Genomic DNA, 23,769 nt, shown 5'->3' on the forward strand with positions numbered 1-23,769 from the left:
TCTGACTATGCACTGGCTGCGGACACTCCAGGGGCTTAGTATCCTGTTGGGGCTCAGATGTCCCGTCGCACTGTCCACATTCTCACCAGGAAACTGGCAGCCCTGCAGTGGGGCCACCAAGAAGTCCCTGCCAAGTTTAACTTTGCTAGTGTTGTGGTGGATCATTGGGCTGGCGTGGAGAAGGTAGTGGGGTAGGGGAAGAGGCACAGAGTTGGACAAATTGACTGAGTTCATTAATCACCCGTTCATTCAATAAATATTTATTGAGCACTTACATGTCAGGCACTAGGATGAGCTATGAAGATGTCTACTTTCTATGAAGGCAGCACGGGGTGGGAACAAGAGAGCATGAACGTGGCAGAAAGACGAGCCTAGGAGACTGGTACAGAGTGGACAGCTGACACACAGTTTGCTGCACATACTGCATGTGCTCTGTTGTGACCTCCCAGAGTGAAACAAGGACTAATGTGTTGGGGTCATAGAGGAGGTGGCTTTGGGTTTAATAAGAGAAAGTCAGCACTGACCAAAGACTGAATCAGTCTTCTCAGAAAGTTATGCATCCTTGTCATCAAGGGTGTGTAAGCAGGATGGCCACTAGGCAGGGATTGTCAGAAGTGCTCCAACATGAGACATCAGAGAAAGAGAGTGATGCGGAAATTTCTAATTTTCTTTTCCTGCCTGGAGTTCTATAATTCCACCTCATTCACTGCTGATCCTGCTACTCCTTCACTTGAAGTTCTGTGTGCTTTTGTGGAGGAAAGAAGGATTCATCTTGGCTGGGATTGGGGGAGAGGTGGATCTGCCAGCATGGGCTTAAAAGAATGGCACTCAAAGGGAGTCATAACCGTGGTGTTGTCATGAGGACCCGACACCGTGATACAACCTTAGTGCAGAAATCACCAATGCTGGGCCTCTAGGCTGGAGATGGCTTGTGGTGCAGAGTTCTTAAAAAAATTTGGTGAACATTTTGAAATTGAAAAATTTCAGATAAAAATTTATATTTCTGGCTTTTCTATAAAAGTTAGACCTCCTTAAAATAATGAGGAAGGCCTTTACTACCATGACTCAAAATCCTGAATCCATAAAAGAAGTGATTTAATAAATCTGCTACATAAACATCGAAAAACCTCTCCATTGACAAATAACACTATAAGCAAAATCAGAAGACTAATGACAACCAGGGGAAAAATGTTCAACTCATACCACAGCAGAAGAGTTAATATCCCTAACACAGAAAGAGCTCCTAGAAGTCAAGAATGGAAAGACACAATCCAACGTAAAAGTGGGCAAAGTAGATGAAAGGAGAGTTCACAGAAAAGTGAACTCGAATGGCCCTTAAATATAAGAAAAAATGCTCAGCCTCACTCCTAAGAAGAGTAATGAAAATTAAAACTTAAATAAAATTTTTTACCTCCCAGTGCAGTTAAATATAAAAGTTTGACAATATGCTCTGTGGACAGGGCTATGAGGAAATGGACACTCACACATTACTGGGCAAAGTGCAAAATGGTACAACTCTATGGAGAGGAATTTTGAAATATCTAACCCAATTACCAATACATTTTCTCTTTGACTTTGCGTTATTGCTCTCAAACTGTGATATGGGGACTGCTGAGGATACCAGAGACTGTGAAATCAAAACTGTCTCAAAACAAAACTAAGACAAATTGGAACCCTTTTGTGTCACCGATGGAAATGTAAAATGGTACAGCTTCCATGGAAAACAATGTGGAAGCTCCTCAAAAAATTTAAAATAATTAAATGATTTTAAAAATTAAATAATTAAAATAATTACCATATAATCCAGCAATTCCACTTTTAGGTATATACCCCAAAGAATCAGAAGCAGGGTCTTGAAGAGATATTTGTACACCCCTGCTCATCGCTATTTACAATAGCCGAAAGGTAGGAACAACCCAATGTCCGTCAGTGAATGAATGGATAAACAAAATCGGCATATCCATACAAGGAATATTGTTCAACGTTAGAGAAGAATGAAATTCTGATGTCTGCTACAACATAGATGAACCTTGAAGACATTATATTGTGAAATAAACCAGACACAAAAGGACAAATATTGTGTGATTCCATTTGTATGAGGTGCCTAAAGTAGTCAAATTCATAGAGACAGAAAGTAGAGTGATGGTTACCAGGCTGGTGGGGAGGTGAGACTGGGGAGTTGTTGTGTAATGGGTACAGAGTTTCAGTTTTGGATGATGAAAAAGTTCTGGAGCAGGCTAGTGGTGATGGTTACACAATAATGTAAATGTACTTCATGTCACTGAACTGTACACTTAAAAATAGTTTAAATGGCAAATTTTATGTTATATACATTTTACCACTAAAAAAGGAAAACAAAGATAAATACACAGAGAACAGGAGAGAGAGAAATAAATTAATAAATACACAAATCTAAGGTAACAGTTGCCTTCTTCACTTTCACTCTCTCACAAGTGCACAGTGGCGTTTTCCAGAGGCTCCATGATGGGTGATCCTGCAACAAAGTAAGTGCAGAAACAGAAAAGAAAATCCAACTGTCTTCTATTAAGGAAGACGTTAAAGAGATTTGCAAATATGTAAACTGATGCCTCTCTTCTCCTTATTTTGTTTGTTTTGGAAAGTATACTTACCTCTGTATCAAAATGTATCCTATTTGTGGTAATGTATAATGGGTTTATTACTGTTACTTTTAAAAGCACATGTTTATAAAATTTCTCAGTTTTAATTTCTAGTACAGTAAATATTGATAGAATCCATATAAATAAAAATTCTTTAGGGTTTTTAATACTTCTAAGAATGTGCAGGGGTCCTGAGATTAAAAAGCTGACTAAGCATTGGTGGGGCAATCCCAAGACGGGCATTTATTCTACGTGCTTGCGTACCAGCCCAGCCTGATCAGTAGGTCTTCTCTTTCTTCAGGCTGGGAAGTGGCCACCCAGCCCAGCCCTGTGGTGCGTGAGCAGTGATGAGGATGAAGTGATGTGGAACTTCAGCGAACTGTGTGGAGCTCAGCCAGCAGGTGGCCGATGTCCTCTTGGGGGCGTGTGGCCTGCAGCGTAGGGCCCGTGTGGTGGTGGTGCTGCCCCGAGTGCCTGAGTGGTGGCTGGTGACCCTGGGCTGCATGCGAGCAGGTTGGTAATTGAGCACCTGGACTGGGCACTGTCTCCCTTGTGAAAGAAACTGATGGCAGAGAAGTGCAACCGCCACCCCCTCAAAGATGCCCCTTCCCCATAGTGTGCTGTCCTTCCTCGTATGGAAATATTATCCTTCTTCCATTTATTTACGCAAACTGTTTGCCAAGCACTCTGCTAGAGGTTGCTAGTATGGGGTGAACAAAACACGGTCCGTGTACTCATGGGACTTACAGGTCTTTGGAGAAAGATAGCTATTAAACTATTAATTGCACACATAATTATTTAGTCACAATTTTGACAAGTGGCATGAGAATTTCATAAGAACCTATTAAAGAAAATTTGGCAAACTGTGACTTGTTGGCCACATCCAGCCCACAGCCTGTTTTTGTAAATAAAGTTTTATTGGAACACAGCCATGCCCTGCTCAGAGGTTCTCTGGTTGCTTTTGCACAATAATGGCAGACTTGAGCAGTTGGGACAGACAACGTCTGGCCCACAAAGCCTAAAATATTTACTGTTGGCCCTTTGCAGAAAAAGTTTGACAATCTTGCTGTAAAAGGAGACTCTAACTGACTAATCTGAGGGGGTCACAGAAGGCTCAGTGGAAGTGAAATTTGGGCTGAGATCTGAAGGATGAGTAGGATTTGGCCAGGAGAAGAGGCAGAGAGGAGTGCTCCAAGCAGAGGGAATGCACAGAGGGGAGGGAGGCTTGAAAAGGATGAGAGAAGCTGCAAGGACGTCTGTGTGCCTGGAGTCCAGGCAGCGAGGAGGAAGGAGTGGCAAATGGGCCTGGAAAGATGGGTGGGCGCTGAACTGCAGACCCTAGGGGCCGTGGTAAGGGTTCTGGTCCTTATCCAGTGAGGAATGGAAAACCGTGGACGGATTGAGTGATGTGATCATTTTCTGTTTGTACAAGGTCACTCTGGGTGGTACGTAGACAATAGGATGAAGGAGGACAAGAACGGGGGTGAGAAACCCAGATGAGAGACGAGGGATGATGGCAGCTTCAACTTGGCTGGGGTGGTGGAGGTGGAGATGAGTGGATGGGTTTAGGAGACAATGAGGAAGAAGCTTATAGCAAGATTTTCTGATGAATGACATATGGTAAAGGAAGAAGGCCAGGGAGATGGAGAAGTCACAGACGCTTGGGCAACTGGGTGGATGCGGCTCTCTTTCACTGGAGTGAGGGACACAGGGAGAAGCAGGCATGGGGGTGTTGGGGAAACACGACTAGTTCAATTTGGTAACTGTTGAGTTCGGGATACCTGGGTGATGTTCAAGAAGGGATGAGGAGTTCTAATTATGAGATAAATAAGTCCTGGTGGTTATAAGATAAATAAGTCCTGGGGATGTAATGTACAGCATGAGGACTATAGTTAACAACACTGTATCATATATTTGAAAGTTGCTGGGGGAATAGATCTTAAAAGTTCTCATCACAAGAAAAAAAATTTGTAATTACGTGTGGTGATGGATGTTAACCTATTGTGGTAATCATTTCACAATGTATACGTACATCAAATTACAGACATACCTCATTTTATTGTGCCTTGCTTTATTGCGCTTCACAGATGTTGTGTTTTTTACAAGACCCTCCACCAGCAAAAAGATTACAACTCACTGAAGGCTCAGATGATGGTTAGCATTTTTTAGCAGTAAAGTATTTTTCATGTGGTTCCTGAAATGTTGAGAGTGGAAAGAAAGTGAACCAGGGGTAAGAGCTATTTAACAGGAGGTACGTGTGAAATCAGTTTCATAAAATGTGAAACATAAGTCTAGTTACTCTCTAAAAGAATAAAACAAAGTCACAAGAGTTTCTTCAAGATAGAAACAAAAGCAAAGAAAGACCAAGAGCACTCTTGCCTACACAAGTGCATTCAGGGTCCCAGGTTTGGGAGAAACAGCCGGGACCTAGAGCACCACTGTGCTGCAGGACCATAGACAGTTCCAGGTCCTTTCCTTATTTTAGTGACTGTGTGAGTCTGGATACAGGAAACTCCTGCAGGGCGTTTTATGTGGAGTCGGGGTGGAGGGGTTGTACTGGCCTTAGACTGTCAATGGTGTGACATTAGGTAACTCAGTTTTTCTCCTTAGTCTCAGCGGACCCCTTACAGCTCTGACAACCCAGGGAAATCTGGGTTGAAATCACTCTCTGATGCTCAGTCCCATTGTTATTATTACTCCCCATTGGTCACTACTACCCAACCTCCTCCCCGCCCCCCCATTTACTCCCCACTGGCTGTTTACATCGGTCTTCTCTGGGGAAGAAGACAACCCTCCCTTCCAGTTCTCTCTAAGCCATTTGGCTTCTCCAGACCTCGTCTTCATGCCCCGGACTATCCAAATGAAAGCCAAGACATTCTGTATAGGCTACAGCTGTCCAAGGCCAGGGCCATCGTGGCTGGGGATGAAGTGGCCCAGGCAGTGGACACCGTGGCACGTGGCTGCCCTTCTCTGAAAATGAAGCTACTGATGTCTGAGAAAAGCCAGAATGGGTGGCTGGACCTCAAAACACTACTGCGTTGAGTATCTACATGTCTTAGCCTGAGTTTTCACCAAAAGTGGAAACAGAACCATGCACTTCTGTGCAGGTGCTTTATTGGGGAGGTCCAGGGAGCAGAGTGTGGGACTGGGGAGAGTGAAGCAGGGAAAAAGGAAAAGCTAATGCAAGAGTTTATTATTGAGTCGCTGCACAGATAAGTGGCGCTTGATCTGTAGGAACCTTCTGAGGAGCACACCGAATGCCTCTCAGGATTGTCCACTAGAGGACTGACCATGTTGACCCATCAGCACCCGACCCCCAGTGATGGAGAGTTGCACTGGGGGGCATTATCTACCCCACACTTCTGGGCTACACATGATGCAGAGCAGGCTCAGAGTCCCATGCCCTGATGGCAACAGAGAAGCCCTGGGGCACAAAGTGAATCATCCATGGTCCACAATAGAAACACCATATGCATTGAAACTCACCCAGAGCTGTTCACTGCAACCATTTCTGGAATCAGAGGTGAGGCCAAGAGTGTATGAGGCAAAACACAAGAGAAGGCTCGTAGACTGAGTTTCCAGGCTCTTCTTCCCACCTTCTGTATCTCTAAGCTAGGCTACTTCTCATTTCAGAGGACTCTATGTGTCCTTCCAGGCGTTGATAGCAGGACTGGCTGGAAGAATGAGTTTTCCTGTCACGTGTCTGAAATCTCCGCATTAGAGACACGTACCTTAGGAAACCCGTGGGGGGAATGAAAGCTTTTCTAATTTCATGGTCTTTAAGATAACTGTCAGAGAAGTAGACAACATGAGCCTAGCTTTGAGACTTAAAATTGGGACACTGGAGGAGGGGTCCGGGAGATGTGCGGATGCTTCATGGGAATGGTGGAGGGGGTACTGGGAAAATTCATACTAACTGAGCACCTTCTCCTCACCTGGTATCATGCTGGGGTTCCCAACAACAATCAGATCAACATTTATTGAGTTCTTTCTCATTTCCTTTGTATTACAGTTAACTTTCTCAATAACTCAATAAAACAGACAGGTACTGTTGATCCCATTTCACAGATATGGAAAGTGAGACTCAGAGAAGTTAAATGGTCCAACGTCACACAGTTAACAAAGTGCCAAAGCCGAGTGGTTTTCAAGCCCAAGTCTGACTGACTCAGAATCTCATCATCTTCACCTTTCATCAGCCCCCCTCTGAAGTGGGTTGGCTGACTTGCCCTTGCCAGCGTGGGGGAAGGTGGGAAGAGATGAGTCACCAGGACATCTGGTGTCCAGGGCAGATCTGAGAAGGTGACAGTCTGTGTCTCTGTCAGAGAAGCATCTACCACACATCGCTGTGTGGAGACTGGAAGCCAAGAAGCAGCTGCCATCGACTTCACCAGCGGGACCAGTGGCCTTCCCAAGATGGCACAACACTCCCACTCAAGCCTGCGCATCAAGGCCAGGATGGATGCTGGTTAAGAAGAGCTCTTTCTTTACAGAGAACTACACGACCAGGCCTTGAGACTTGTCTGAGCTCAAATCGAGTTCTACTGGGGCGGGCTACCATCTGATGCTTCTGAGATAGACGGTTGGGAAGGGGGACACGAGGGAGCAGGGCTTAGCAAGCTGGGTATCCAGTGACCTCTGGTGGGCATTTCTGTTTCAGATAACATAGGATCTCAACATCTCTTCAGTGCTTTGAGCCACGTGTCTACTAGACTGAATGATGAACGTAAAGTTTATATGCGTTTCTCCCCAGACTGCTCTGTGTCTTGTCCTTCGGGGTGCTGGTAATTTGCTTTGATGCTACAGATTCCAAGAGGGCCTTTTTGTCAGCAGCAAATTACTTTTCAAATCCATTGAAGTAGAAGCTGTAACTGGGTTAATTAGATGAACTGAGGGCTCAGAATTTCTGGATCTCAGATCTCATAATTCAGAATGTCCTTCCACTCTACATCAGCCCTGTCAGTGGAATCAGGAAATACCACGCCAAGTGTGTCATGCGATAATAACAGAGCTCTTCAGGGTCTTTTTCAGTGGATCCTGCTTACCATGTTAATTTTATTATTAGAAGTGGAAAAATATTTTAATGCAAAAAACCCTCAAAAACTTAAGTGCCCCACATGTGAGCCAGTGGTGCCAGAAAATTAAATTGTTTAATAGAAATTATTTCATGGAAAAGCCATAGTAAAATGCAGTTTCTAAAAGATGAGAAGATAAATCACTTCTAGGATATTAAATTCCCAGCCCCTCCAAAATTTGGCCCTAATAGGCTATGACCCAATTTCTCTACAGAACTGAAAGCATTAATTATCTTCAGGAAGGGACACACACTATGGAGATTCCCAGCCACAAGGAAGTTCTTCATGTCTAGCCTAAATCATTTTTGCTTTAAGACAGGCCTAATACCTTTTATTCTGGCCTGAAGAAAGGGAACAAGTTTTGCCCTGTACCAGACCCTCAGCTGTGCTCAGGAAATTCATGATTCTTCAAGAAAAGATAACCAAAGGTCTACCCAGCCAAACTTGAACTTAGCAAGGCCTCTTGTTAGAATATTCAATCAGGTGTCTTCCTTTAGTAAACATTACCTGGGTGGTTACCATACGCCAAAACTGTACTACATTCTGGGGATAAAATGAGTGAGACCCAATTACCTAAGTCATGGGAGCTGGGGTCACACCTTGTGAATACTTGCCCCTTCTTGATACAAGGATGTGTGGATAGAAAACCTCTCCTTCCCCCTGCCTGCTCACACACACACTCCTACAAACATATATAAACACACTCAGGTCCACACGCACCTGTGCACACAGACCTACCCCTCGCCACACGTATGCACACACTCATGCTCCACTCACCCAAGCATGCACTCACGTATATGTACTTGTGTTTCCTCCATGTTCTCAGCATGTGGACAGAGCTGAAAGCGTCTGACATCATATGGACCATCTCAGACACAGCTTGGATATTGAACCTCTTGGCCTCATTTCTGGAACCCTGGACATCAGGAGCATGCACATTTATCCATCTCTTACCAAAGTTTGACCCGCTGGTCATTCTAAAGGTAAGAGAGGATCCAGTTTGCACCAGATGGTCAGAGTGAGCCCAAGGTTTGCACACTCCAGTTTATTGCAGTTTCTTTCAATTCACCTAATTTTGACAAACCCTTGTCACACAGATGGACAGTGGTTAGTAAGTGAGATGGAAATGGTCCCTTCTCTCATAGAGCTCATGGTCCAGGGAAGGAGACAGACCCATATACAGATAAAAGAAATATATTCAGGAGACAGGCATCATGGGTCATTCATTTACTCAATACATATTTAATGGTGTCAAGTATCAGATGGATGGTGGTGAATCAAGTGTAAAAGAGAGGAATGGAATATTGGAGGTGGTGCCATATGTATGTGTATGTGCGTGTGCATATAGTGCAATCATCTTAAGTATATAGCTTGAAAATAATTTACCTATGTTAGACACTTTATTAGTCAGCTCAGGCTGCTGTAACAAAATAGCATAGACTGGGTGGCTTAAACAACAGACATTTACTTCTCATAGTTCTGGGGGCTGAGAGTCTGAGATCAGGGGCCCAGCATGGTTGGGTTCCTGGTGACAACTCTCTTCTTGGCTTGCAGAAGGCTGCCTTTCCCTCTGTCTCCACATGGTGGAGAGAGCGAGTTCAGGTGTCACTTCCTCTTCTTATAAGGACACTAACCCCATCATGGAAGCCCTGCTCTTGTGACCTCATCTAAATCTAATTATCTCCCAAAGGCCCCACCTCCAAATATCACATGGGACGCTGGGCTTCAGCATGTGGATTGCGGGGGACACAACATTCAGTCCATAGAAGACACCCATGTAACCCCCACCAGATCAAGATGTGAAACATTCCCACCACTGCAGACAGTGCTCATACCCCCTCAGGCCGTTGTCCATACCCCTTCATAAGTTAATCATTCTTTTGGCCTCTACCACCATAGATTAATTTAGCCTCTTCTTAAACTTCGTATAAGTGGAATCATACAATATGTAATCTTTTGTGCCTGGCTTCTTTGACTCAACATTCCCTGTGATTACTGTCCAGATTGTTGCACATATTAGAAGTTTGTTCTCTTCAATTGCTGTATAGTATTCCATTCTGTGGATCCATCACAATTTCTTGTTCCATCCTGTTGTTGATGGACATCAGGGTTATTTCCAGTTTGGGGCTATTATCTACAAGAAGTTTTGAAGAATAAATATGAGTTTTTCTAGTGGAACTTGATGGGGTAGCCATTAAATGAAATCTATAAACCACATTACCCTGGGGCAACAAAGCAATGGAAATGGGCTCATTTTGCCTGCAAAGTCATGCCCTACGTTGGACTCTGTTGTGATAGGGAGTTGGGTCACTGGCATCCTGGGGCCTCCAGGTCTCTGTAGCAGTTGACGGCCCACCCAGACTTCTGTTTTGCTGGCAACAGAGACCCCAGGAGCAAACTGAGGAATGGATGATGTCCTTAAAGGTCAAAAGGTCAGGCATGGTCTGGGTTCTCTCAGGAGATTCTCTTCAGATGATTTTGTCATTCTCTGTTTTAAACAAAAACTTACTCTGCCTCCTTCCAAAAAAGGATTTGAAGTGGCTTTTAAACATCACAAATAGAAAAAAACAACAACATGAAAACAATGTAAAATTATAAAGCCTATTAGGAAAATACAGGGTGGAGATGGAGAAGAGGGGAAACTAAAGAGAGTAAGGAGAAGTACAGCAAATAACTGGATAATTGCATGTTGAGCTTCCTGTAAGGCAAGGCAGTAAGGGAAATGGGATGATCTTCATGACTTATACCAGTTCATCAAGAGCACTCAGAGGAAATAATTACATCATGCACTAATGTTTATCATTTTTTCTATATATTTTTGCCTAAACCATCTTTGTAATAAATTCTTCACAAAGCAAAGCATGGATGGAGGTGGTGTTACATAACAGTTGGGAGTACAGGGTGCAAATGCTGGTTCCACTACTTGCTGGCTCTGTGACCTTGGGCGAGTTACTTAACTCTCTGAGTCAGTTTTCCCTCTTTAAAATGGGAGTGATAATGCGAAGTCTGTGAGGTTGTTGTGAGAATTATAGCACAGGGCCTGGCAAGTATTCAGTACTGGCTATTTTTTAGTAGTACTTCTTCTGAATTGTCTATAGGCAATTTTAACTTGTCAAAGCACTTTTCTACCTGAATTATGTCCCCAAAATATTTTTGGGAAATAGGGCTGTAATTAATCTATTATAAAGCTTGTCCTAGGAGGTTAAGGGACTTAATCAAGACCACACAGCTGATTTGCTACAGTGGCTGATCTCTTTCCCTTGGTGACTGGGGGTTTATGTAATTCTAGAGGTGTGTTTATAGGGGCATCTCATTACGTTGACAGAAGTAGGTTGCTAGGATTTGATAAAAATGTTCCAAGTTAGTCCTGGACCTTTTCTCTATAATGATAGGTGGTCATTTCTCTATCATTTTTGGTTTGAGGGTACATGAGAATTGGGGCTCATTTGGCCTGAAATAGACACAGCAAAGAAGCTAGGATTTAAATCCAGAGCCCACCTCTGTAGCTCATGCTCATAACCACTGTGCCTACCAGTTAGTTCATCATCTGACCTGATGGGCAGTGTCAGCTGGCTCTCTCCCTCCAGGCCCTGTCCAGCTACCCAGTCTACAATGTGGTAGGAGCCCCTATCCTTTACCAGATGTTGGTTCAACAGGATCTTTCCAGGCGACGGGGCTTTGGGGGTTGGAAAGAGCCTCTGGTCTATTGGCGCCTCCTCCTGCCTCCCCCACATGCACACATGTTCCTCTATCTGGCCCTCTGAGCATGGTTAGCCCCATGAAGCCAACTTCATCGTCAAAGCACCTAGAATCCAGCTCTAGGCAGAGTTTGGTTCCAGGGATGCTCAGGGGAACAATGACCTCTCTTCTCTTTTTCAGGTACAAGTTCCCACATCTACAGAACTGCTTCAGTGGAGGGGAGACCTTCCTTCCAGACACTCTGGAGAACTGGAGGGCCCAGACAGGACTGGACATCCGAGAAGTCTATGGCCAGACAGAAATGGTCCCTGCTCCTAGAACCATGGGCTGGTGAATGGGCTTCAAAAGGCTCTTTGATAATAAAAACATGAGCCACCATTTATCATGCACTTATTCAGTGAATATTTATTGAGCACTTACTATGAGATAGATATTGACAATTCAGCAGAAATAAAACAGGCAAAGCTCCTGCTGTCACAGAGATGACATTCTAGTGGGAGTCAGGAGAGAGACATAAACTAATAAATATATGACGTGGCAGATGGTGAGAAGTTCTGTGGAGAGAAGTCAAGCAGGTGAGAAGGGGTGAGGCAGGATGAGGGGCTGCTGTTTCAGATATGGTGGTCAGGAAAGTCCCCTGCAACGGGGTAGCGTTTCTGCAGAGACCTGAGTTTATTGAACATGCAGGCACTGTACTAAGCTGCTCAGATTGAAGTGAGGGGTGGGGAGAGGAACCCACTAGGACCCAACCTCACCTGCTGAGAGACCTTCTTGGAACTCTTGGGGCCCTGGGAGGATGATGTGGATTCCCGTCGCTCTACACTATGCCACTTACCCAAACTACCTGGGGAATCCTTCCCCTCAACTCCTTTCCCAGTGCTTCTTCTCAGCACTCTCAGGACTTCTCGCCTCCTCCTCTCTACTCTTTTACCTTACTTCCTTCTATGGCTAATGGGTCCCCTGGCAGAACTCCCGAGAAGGCTCATGGCAGGGCTGTGATATGGAAGAACTTTGCACATGCGGGGAAGGACAATGGAGTCATGGCAAGGGCTTCCAGCCTTTCAGAGGAGGCCATGTTTAGGGTCTGCTCCCTTGGCCACCAGCATCTCTGTAGGATTCATTTCAGGATTCAAGCAGAGCTTGTCCTCTTATGGGAGATAATTTAATCCCATATTATTTTAAAGGACTTTTTGTGTCTGTGGTCTCTTATTAAAGTATGGCTCCTTCTAAAGAGATTATAATGTGGTTAGTTCCTCTTCCCTGGGGAGTTGTAAAGGCGGGAGCCAGGGAAAGGGGAGGGAGGGAGCCACCAAATGAGAGGCCACTTCAGGACTGTGTCAGGACCTGCTCTGTTGAGTCTTTCTTTCTTTTTCTGTGACCTGTGATCCTCCTGAAGTTTGCTGATCCGCCCACCACTTCCCACAGGGAATCACCTGCAGAGTTTCCAAGACAATGAGAATCAGACCGGGCCGCCTGGGACCCGCCATTCCCCATTATGATGTGCAGGTTTGTTAGGGGCACTAAGGAGGAAGGGAAAACACCATTTTTTCAGTAATTTACTTATTACATTGCTCATTGAGGAAAAACAATAGCAAGTAAAGATATTAAAATAATATTTAAGAAGGAGGGAGGGAGAAAGGGAGGAAGGAAGACAGAAAGGAAGAGAAAAGAGAAAATTATTCATATGTTTATCATCCAGAGAAAAGTGCTTTGAAGAGCTAGCCAATTGGCTAGCTCATTAGTTATATAAATATATACATTAAAAAAAAATAAGGATGAATCTTATCATTTTGTAACTCACTTTTATCACTGATGAGTCTTGGGTGACCCTCTTTCCGGGTCAGTTAGCACCAATCTTCAGCGTGATTTTTCATGACTGCATAGTGAACAGTGGCTCCACCACTCTTTACGCCTTGTGTTGGTCAATAGGTGATTTCCAAATTTTTCGCTAGTAAAAACAACACTACAATGAATATGCTGTAGCTAAAATTTTGCTCCTTTCCCTTATTTCTTTGGGTTAAATCCCAAGAAATAGAATGTGCGTATGTGTATCTATGGTTATGTGTGTGGGTGTATGTATCTAAAGGGTAACAATTTTTATTCAGTGTTATGTGTAATTGTCTGCTATCCCACCCCTGACTGTGATAACCATTTACAGAGCCCTTTTTTTAGTATCTTATTTCATTCTCGTACAATCCTGTGAAATAAGCTGTCATTATCTGTTTTACAGAGGAAGGCCCTGAGATGTAGAGTTTAAGTAGCTCAAAGACAACTAACTAGTAAGACAGCAGAGTCATCATTTGAGTTTTGATCTGTCTGATGTCCAGGCCCATAGGCCTCGAAGATAATGGGAGGCTATTATATTTTCTGAGCTCCTAAGGCCAGAAGAATCTTCCCAAGCTCATCTGGTCCAGTCTCAATAAGGGGCTTCTCCTAAACCATCCCGGGCTGACGGATTGGAGATCTGGGTTTAAAACTCTTGTCTTCCCTTGGTTTCTGGCTCTTGTTTTCAGTGACCACTAGTGAAAGGGTCTTCTATTTGACCAACTCAGCCCTTCCACACTGCCGTTCAAGCCATTTCCTGTTACGCAGATCAATCTGCTTCTTCCTCCAGGTCATAGATGACGAGGGCAATGTCCTGCCCCTGGTGCAGAAGGAGACTTGGGCATCAGGGTCAAGCCCATCAGGCCTATAGGCATCTTCTCTGGCTATGTGGTGAGGAACCCCCTCTCCTCTCTCTGTCCCCTGGTGGGGATAGGGGTTCTGAGAGGGATGAGAGGGGCAAAGTTATGAACTTCCCAAGAGGCATTGGGAAGACATAGGGACAAGGGGGAGTTCAGTGTCCAAGAATGGGCACTTTGCCAAGAGAAGAGATTGGCCATTCACCCCTGCCATCCTTAGCCCATCACTAAGACCCCATTTGAAGAATCATCTTTCTCCAGACACCCCTTTCCACCGCCAAGAAGTGTTTCATGCCAGAAAGCTTATTGCCTCTCAACTGCATACAGCAGTGTTTTCCCAAGGGCAGCCCTGCCCCCACCCCCAACTATTGTCTCTGCTCCATGCCGTTGATCTCCTTCAGAGCCATGCTAGACACTACATTGAGACCACCATTTGGTTTCAAGGTACCTTCAGACCTTGCCACATTAGAAATAGGTGATTCTTGAGTCTAACCGGCTCACTTTACAGGTAAGGATGGTGAAGCCAAAGATTACAAGACTCATCCAAGCCCGTTATCATTGAAAAATGGGCAGAGAAGACCTCAAACACATTAAATAATAAATGAAATAATAAATCCAATAATAATCGTTGCTACCATTTATTGAGTGCTTACTATGTGATAAGCCCTGTCCCAAAGCACTTCGCATACATTAAACTCATTGGATCCTCCCAATGACCCTATGAAGTCCTTGGAAACAAATTGCTTGAGTTCAGAACCCTGCTCCACTATTTACTGTGTGATCTTGGGCAAGTTACTGGTCTCTCATGCCTCAGTTTCCTTACCTGTAAAATATGTATTATAATATCTCTCAGCGTTATTATGGATATCTAAAGGCATGAATCTTTGTAAAACACTTAGAACAGTGCTACGTAAGAGTGTGTGAAATAAAAGAATTTCTGTAGATCCAAATGATCACTTCCACTGTACAGAGGAAAATCGAGGCCCAGAGAAGAGGGCACAGCCGCACTGGGTGCTTCTCCAAGCATTTCGTGTGCACTGTCCCCTCTATCCTCATGCGCCGGGATTCTCCCCACTTGACAGATGGGAAACAGGCTCAGGAGTTGGTGGGTTGACTCAAGGCCGCAGAGTTAACGCCAGCAGGGGCTGCATGGTGACCAGGAGAAAGAGTCAAGCTGGTGGCCAAGAGATTTGGTTTCTGGTCTCAGCTCTGCCAGCTGTAATGGCTGTTTGGCCTCCGACAGGCCTCTTGATCTCTCTGATCTTCAGTACCCCTATTTTCCAAATGAGGAGGCTAGGCTGTGAATTCCCTATGCTGCCTTCTAACCCAGTGACTGAACATCCAACCTGGAGCCCACACCTCAACACTTGAACAAACACTTGATATAAAGATGCGCTAACAAGGGGCAAACCTCAGACCTTCTCACTGCTCATGAAAAGTGCCTCAGCTGAATAGAGGGGCCCGGCCACTGTAGAAATATGCACAATGCCCGGGACCCTGGGGGTTTGCTATTGTATCTCTAGAACTTTCAGATCTAACAAAGGAGCCAAGAAGAATGTCTAATAAACTTTGGTGCCCTTGAGCAGGGTCATGGAGTGGAGCCGGGGTTGGGCTGACTGTTGAAGGGAAGGAGGAATCCGTCAGGGAAAGCGCCCTAGAGCTTGGGTGAGTGAAGCATCAATATGACCCGTCAGACTGAACCCCAGGGAGCAGGTGAGAGGCCCTGGGGGAATAACTGAAATACAGAGGGAAGTCCAGTTCCACCTGGGGGCTGGGGTTGACAGGTTCAGGACAAGCCCACTGTGTTTAGTTGTTCAAGTTGTAAAAGCACAACCTGCTATCTGTTCATGGCAGCCCTGGGCCAGAGCACTTAGGCTTTGCAGGCATAATGACTCTGTCTACTCACCAGGACAGTCTTGAGAAGACAGCAGCCAACATTCGAGGGGATTTTTGGCTCCTGGGAGACTGAGGAATCAAGGACAAAGATGGATATTTCTAGCTCATGGGGTGGGCAGATGGTATCATTAACTCCAGTGGTGAGCTTAGCTTCTGGGCTGGGAAGGGTATTCTGGATCTTTATTCTGGCTGGTTCTAGACTTTGGGGCTGGCCTAGAGGTTGTGTCCAGGCTTCTCTGAAGGACAGGTTCTCCTACAGATACCGGATTGGACCCTCAGAGGTGGAGAGTGCACTGATGGAGCACCCCGCTGTGGTGGAGGAGGCTGTTGTCAGCAGCCCGGACCCCATCCGAGGAGAGGTGATGGGCGAGCAGCAGCTTGGGGGTCTGCAGATTTGGTAGACAAGGGCAGTATAGAATGGTGGTTAAGAGCATGGACTCTGGAGGCTGGACAGCCTGGGTCCAAATCTTAGCCCTGTCGGTTACCAGCTGTGTGAGCTTGGGCGAGTTATTTAGCTTCTCTGAGCCTCAGTTTCTCATCCATAAGATGAGGGGTTGTTGTGAGGATTAAATGTGTTAATATTTGTAAAGTGCTTGGAATAAGGCCTGGCACATAGCAAGCACCACATAAGGTCTATTATTATGGGGCTGAAGGGATTCCACTGCTGTTTGGCATTTGAATGAGAATCTGATCCCTGACGAGAGGAATGAGGAGGAATTGGAGGCAAGAGATAGAGCCCCTGAGCCATGGGGTCAACAGTGAGAATACAGGGAAGAAGAAAGACCCCTGTAATGCCAGAGTTATACGAATAGGCCAGATGGAGTCTAACAGAGCCTGGTGTGTGTGTAGGGAAAGGGTAAGGTGCAGACGTGTGGGTTGATGTCCAAGGACGTTTCTGTAGGAAGTTGACCATGTGAAACCTCTGGAAAGTAAGGGATATATCACCCATGGAAATATGGGAGCCACTAGGCAAATGGGGCCCGAAGGGGATCCTCTACTGAGAAAACACTGTGTGCCAAGCACTGAGCTAAGCTGTGCATATGAATTCATTTCATTTCCCGTGAAGTAAGTATGACAATTGGATCTCCATTTTATAGGCACACAAACTGTAGTTTGGAGAGGTTAAAGTCATTTAGGCTCGTAGTCCCCAGTCTTTATTTTCCTCTCTTCTCTTATATCTAGTTTCTCCCCATCACTCTCCATTGTCCCAGGGATATGAGGTGAGCCTGGTCTCAATCTACAGTCCTACCTGTGCATCTGATAAGCCACTTGAGAGAGAGGTGGAATCTTGGCCATTATTATCCTCAGTTTCTCCCTTTCCCCTGCCCCAGATATCTGGAGGAGTAATTGAAGGGATATACAGGTGATAGCTGTGGTGGAAGTCATAACACTGATTTTGCACTATCCTAGGAGATGACGAACACTCTGACCCCTTCTCTCTTGGCCCTCATCCTCGCTGCAGGTAGTGAAGGCATTTGTGGTCCTGGCCCCACGGTCTCTGTCCCATGACCCAGACCAGCTCACCAAGGAGCTGCAGCAGCACGTGAAGTCAGTGATGGCCCCGTACAAATACCTGAGGAAGGTGAGGCCTCTGGGCTCCTGAACTTGAGGAAGGAGGGATGGTTCTCCACTTGTATTTCTCTCCTTCAGGCAGAGAATGAGGCCTCTAATTCCAAAGTTCTGCATGACTATGATCAAGAAAGCCCAACTGTTTAGAAGCCTGAAAATTGTCCTTAGACTTGAACTCGCTCTGAATTGCAAGTAGGATGCTCCCATGGGAACAAGTTCTAGCCAATACCTGGCCTACATTCCCACTCTCTGCACTGAGGTCTTGCTATATTATTCAGGAATCTCTCAGTTGCAAGTGACAAAAATCCCACTTGAAGTTTATTGTGCACACAATTGAAAAGTCCAGGGGTGGGTGAAGCTTTAGTTACGGCTGGTAACAGGCATTCAAATGATGTGGTCAGGGATGTCTCTTTCACCCCTTGACTCTCCTTCTTTCTGTATTGGCTTCATTTCTTGAAATGCTCTCCCTTTGTCATGGCCCCCAGAAGCTCCAAATATACATTTTTAGCAGCTTAGCAAATCCCAGTAGAAGAAGAGCATCTTTTTCCCCAAAGGCACCAGCAAAATTCTTCACGTTAATTATCATTGGGCCAATTCAGGTCATGTGTCCCTCTTAAACCAATCCCTGCAACCAGGGGATGGGACACTCTGATTGGCCAGTTCTGGATCATGTGATCACTCAGGAGCTAGCGCAGGAAGGATGGGAGAGAGAGCTGCCCTGCACCTATGAAATGGACTGAGTGAGGGAGGGGTGGCTTCTTACAGGAAAATGGAAGTGGTCCTACCAGAAAAGGCAAAAAAGCATAGAATCCACTATACCTGTTTTCAGCTGTTTTCACTCTGGGGCAGAGAACTAAACCATGGAGGTTGACACAGAAGGAGGACCCAGTTTTTGGAGCTGGCTACAAGATAGGAGCTTGCCCCAGGGAAAGAAAACAGATTTATTTTTTTGTGTCTGGGGTAGAAGGTGAGAGCAAGCACGTTAAGCCTCAAGCCCCTCAGATCCTAGTGTAACCCGGATGCTCACTGACGCTTTGTCAGCACAGGCTAATTGTCACAGGTGGTTTCTGAGAAGCAGACTCTGGGAAGGAGACTAACCTGCAGAGCTTTATCAGGGAGTGCTTTGGTATCAACACCTGTGGAAGGAGATGGATGGGAAGGGAGCAGGATTGGGCAGAAGGTGAAGTTGCACTATGATGTAGTTTCAGTGGGGGCCTCAGCCGACCCCATGGGGAGTTCTGAAGCTAGGACAACCTTTCAGGCTTTCCTGAGGGAGTGGAGGAGGCAGAGGGGAGGGCATTTGTAGCCCCATGTGGGTCAGGCATGGATGCAGGCTGCCCTGGGAAGGGGCCGTGGCCCTGGGAGAGACAGCTCTCCTTAGCTGTGCACTCTCCAAAGAGGTCTGGCAGTGGGAAAGTAAGCCTTTTGTTCCTCCAGGGGGATCTGGCAGCACTTTAAAGAGTCCCCTGCACAGACTTTCAGTCTGAAACTGATAGAGAGGCAGTATAGCACAGTCTCTGGAATCAGACTGTTGCATTCAAAATCCATCTCACCACTTAGTTACTCAACAATCTCTGTGCCTCAGTTTCCTTATCTGTACAATGGGGATAATGACTATTTCACAGGTTGTTATGAAGAAGAGTTAATATTTGTGAAGCATAAGGCACTTAGAAGAGTGACTGGTATATAATAAACATTTAATAAGTATTTTAAAAGGAGACTAGAAATCCAATAACACCAAACATATTAAGAATTTTGAATTGAAACTGAGTATTTGGGAGGATCCGGTGGAGAGGTCCTATCACACAGTGTAACAGTGTATTACTCAGTAGATGTGTCTCTTTTTACAAGTCTCCCCTTTAGAATGCCCTGGGCAGCAGGTTCCTTCCACCTCCTCCCTCCTTCCAGCAACCATACCCTTCTGCTCCCTTCTTTTTGTCTATCTGTCTGTCTGTCTATCTATCTATCTATCTATCTATCTATCTCATTGAGGTCATATTGGTTTATAACATTGTGTAATTTCAGATGTACATTATTATATACTAGTTTCTGTATAGATTGTATCTTGCTCACCCTCAATAGTCTAGTTTTTATCCGTCACCATACATATGTGCCCCTTTACTTCTTTCGCCCCCTGCCCCCTTCCCCCTCTGGTAACCACTAATCTGTTCTCCTTATTCGTGTGTTTGTTTATCTTCCACATAAGAGTGAAATTGGGCCGGCCCCGTGGCTTAGTGGTTAAGTGAGTGCGCTCCACTGCTGGCGACCCGGGTTCGGATCCCGGGCTCGCACCAACGCGCTGCTTCTCTGGCCATGCTGAGGCTGTGTCCCACATACAGCAACTAGAAGGATATGCAGCTATGACACACAACTATCTACTGGGGCTTTGGGGGAAAAAAAAAAATCTTAAAAAATAAAAAAAATAAAAAAAAAAAAAGAGTGAAATCATATGGTGTTTGTCTTTCTCTCTCTGGCTTATTTTGCTTAATATAATGCCCTCAAGGTCCATCAATGTTATTGTAAATGGGATGATTTTGTCTTTTTTTGTGGCTGAATAGTATTCCTGTGTGTGTGTGTGTGTGTGTGTGTGTGTGTGTGTGTATCACATCTTCTTTGTCCATTAATCAGTTTTTGGGCACTTGGGTTGCTTCCATGTCTTGGCTATTGTGAATAATGCTGCAATGAACATAGGGGTGCATAAATTTCTTTGTACTGTTGATTGCAAGTTCTTCATAATATGCAGAGTAGCTTTCGTCTTAGCATTAAACCTGGATCTCCCCTGTGGCTTCCTTCTACTTTCTATCTACACTCCAGGGGCAAAATAGTAAATATTTTAGGTTATACTGTCTTTGTTGCAACTGCTCAATTCTGCCCTTGTAGTGTGAAAGCAGCCAGAGACAATTGTAAATGAATGGGTATGGCTGTGTTTCAATAAAACTTTATTTACTAAAACAGGAGGAGGCCTGGATTTTGCCCATAGGGTGTAGTTTGCCAAGCCCTGCTCTACCCCACTGTGATCTTAACAAACTCCTTCTTCAGCAATGTCAGTCTTGCCTTATGGAGGATTCCCACATCAGCTGCTAAGAAGATACTTTTTTCATATCTGTGTCCCTGTTGTTATTATTTTTATTAAATCCGAGACCATCTGACTCCTAGACCAATGCCCTGGCAAGCTGAACCATATAATGGGAAGCCTCAATGAATTATCTTCAACATCCATATATTAGGATTCAGGAATATTAGAGGTGGTGAGGTCCTCGATATCCAACATTCCTTTTCACAGGTGAGAAAAGTGAAATTGGAGAGATTTTATAGTTTTGCCAAGGATGCACCAATAGGAAATGACTGAGATGGAATTCAAAACCAGGCTTCCTAACTCTTAGATGTCTGTTCTCTCCAGTCTAGCTTAATAACCCCAGCTTATATTTTTGGGTGTTTACCCCATGCTAAGAATTTAGCCTTGGAATCTCATTTTGTCCTCACAACAACTCAACAAGGTTGTTGTTATCCTCCGGCTTACTCAGTGGGGAAACCGAGTCTCCTAAAAGCCAAGTGACCCGACCAAAGCCAGGCGAGTGGTAGAGGAAAGACTGGAGCCCAGAGAGTCTGACGTCAAAGCTCAGGTGTCTGATGCGTCGTGTTATGTTCACGTACTGCTTCTCGCCTGGTCTAGAGTATGTCAGAGACCAGCTGCCGATTTTATGTCCGGTGCCAGCCATTCTCCTCTTGTCCTTGACCCCGAGCACTTTCTGAAGCTTCTTATTGCACAGGGGGCTGCCCTGGGTGTTTTCCAGGCTCAGTCCTCACTCACCTTGAGCCTCCAGCCTCAAGAGCTTCCCTTCACCCTATAGCAGTTCATCTGAAAAATCTAACCCCATTGGGGTCATGGACAGCCCATCCTCCACTGATTTTTCCCAACAGTTGGAGTTTGTCTTGGACCTGCCCAAGACTGTCACGGGGAAAACCCAGAGACAAGGACTGGAAGAGGTCTGGGCAGGCCGGGGCTCGGTGAGACCTGCAGGGGCCTTTCCTGTGCATCCTGCCCTTCTCCCCCTCCATTTCCCTTTGGGTCTTCTGCTTTCCCCTGGGGATATGAGATTCTTTATGGCAAGACATGCGTGTGATTTTTGTCTTTCCTTGGTTATGAGCTCAAAATCTTCCATGTTAGATGTTGAAAGAAGAAAGGGAGGAAATGAGAGAGAAGAAAGGAGAGGGGAACAGAGAAAAGGAAAGAAAAATAAGAGCGAAAAAGAATAAAACAGCAAGAAAGAGCAACTGAGAAAGAAAAGGAGGGAAGGTAGAAAGAATTGGAGAGAAGGAAAGAAAGAGAAGGAAGGAAGAAAGGAAGGGAAGAAGGGAGGAAGGAGAAAAAAGAAAAGAAAGAGCTGGATAAACAGAAGCAAGCAGAAAACTAGATCTTAGAAATGAAAGGCCAGGGTGCCCCATCTCACTCCTGGGATAAGACCTCCATACAGAGAGGCTTGGGTATGTGGTTAGGACAGTGGCATCATCCTCAAGTCACCCCAGACGTTAGGGCATTCATGACCAGTGGAGGGGAACCACCATTTATTGAGCATTTGCCACGTGTCAGACACAGTCCTAGCCTGTCACGTTTTATCTCGGTGTGGCATCTACAGACCTCAGGTCATAGCTGTGAGAACAGTGTGGGCACCTTGAAAAAGTCTCCCTTCCCCCATGGCTCATGTTTGTGGTGGTGTCTTCTCCTCCTACAATCAAGTAACAAAATCATTTTTAAATTAAGACCCTGAGGATTCTCTTTGGGGAAAACAAAGAAGGGGAAAGTGGCATTGGTGAAAGATAAATCACAGACTCAGTTCCTGGGGCCTCTGGGACCCCAGAGCCGGGAGTCCAGGAGAAGGAGGGAGGTGAGGACCATGAGGGCTTCACCACAACCCAGAGATGGAGGGTGAAACTTCCTAGCAGATTCAAGTGAGCTGGAGAAGAGAGCAAAGGATCTCTTAGGATCCCTGACTCTTGTCAAGAATACTGAGTAATAATAACAACAACAGTAATGATAATATCAATCAGTTACCCAGCACTTGCCAGGTATCAGGCACTGTGCCAAGCAAACACACGTATTAATCCTGCTTAATGTTCGCAGTCACCCTTTGCTTAAGGTACTGTTATTTTTCCTCCTTGACAGAGGAGGAAACTAAGACTTGGAGAGATTAAGTCATATTCCCCAAAGTCACACAGCCTCAGGTTCCCACACAGGCCTGTCTGCCTGCAATGCCCATGCACCCCTTCAATCTGCCTGCCTGCTCTTCTGGCCCTTGAGAAAGCACTTCTCTTATAGTCCTCTTTTAAAACATCCACTAGACTGTGGATATGCTGTGATATACTCCTCCTGGAGTCCACTAAAATATGCCAGAGTTTTGTTTGGCCTAGTAGAGAAACGCAATCTGCTAATCAAATAGCAAAACTTTGCTTTTCACAATCTGGATTTATCAATGTTTAAGGGAGTATCATTTAACTGAGAGCTTCCAAGAATTTAAAATGTGGCAGATTGCTCATCCTGACACTTGCACTGCTATCTTTATCCCATAGCGAGAATGTCTTGGGTCATATCTCTTTACTCAGTACCCAGTCCACACTCTCCTTACCTCTTCCAGGCTCAGGAATGATTGATGATGGGGAGGCACACCTTTAGGGGAAGTCTGTGACCTACCCAAAGAAAAGGATCTGGCTCTCCTCCCTCCACTCCATCCCCTTCTCCAAATGGCTTGTATAAAGCAATCACAATATTCAGCCAGTGTCTTTCAGACTGGCTGAAAGATTGGCTTACTGTGACTACAATGAAATCACCACCTCTTGTCTTTTTCAGGATGAGATAAAGATAGACCACCTCATACCTCCTGTGCTTATCTAGTAAAAGCCTTTTTAGTCTAGTAGAAGTCCTAGGCTGGCTGCAATTATCCGTAGATAGAAAGATGAACTTACTCTGGAGAAGGGGAGTCACCTCGGTGAACATTCAATATTATTTCAACATCAGGTTCAAGTTGTGAAATGACAGAAGGGGTGGCCATTATATCACATGATAAAGAGTTGAGACTTCATCTGGAGAGTAATGAACTCAGTCAACAGTGCATTTCTAAATGATTACCTTGGTAGCTGAGTGGTGAATGTATTAAAGGAGAATTTGAGAAATGCATAGAAGAATGCCTTCTCCTTGGAACTTGATGACTTAGTGACTAAATAAGGCAGATGGGGTTA

The 23,769-nt window shown here is 45.1% G+C and overlaps 1 pseudogene; it reads left to right on the top strand.

Annotated features, from left to right (window-relative positions):
• The first annotated feature begins 96 nt into the window (after positions 1-96).
• Positions 97-21,547, top strand: LOC131422552 (acyl-coenzyme A synthetase ACSM2B, mitochondrial-like; annotated as a pseudogene).
• The last annotated feature ends 2,222 nt before the right edge of the window (positions 21,548-23,769 follow it).

This window comes from Diceros bicornis, chromosome 26 (assembly GCF_020826845.1).
Source record: "Diceros bicornis minor isolate mBicDic1 chromosome 26, mDicBic1.mat.cur, whole genome shotgun sequence".
In the NCBI taxonomy this organism is placed as follows: Eukaryota; Metazoa; Chordata; class Mammalia; order Perissodactyla; family Rhinocerotidae; genus Diceros; species Diceros bicornis.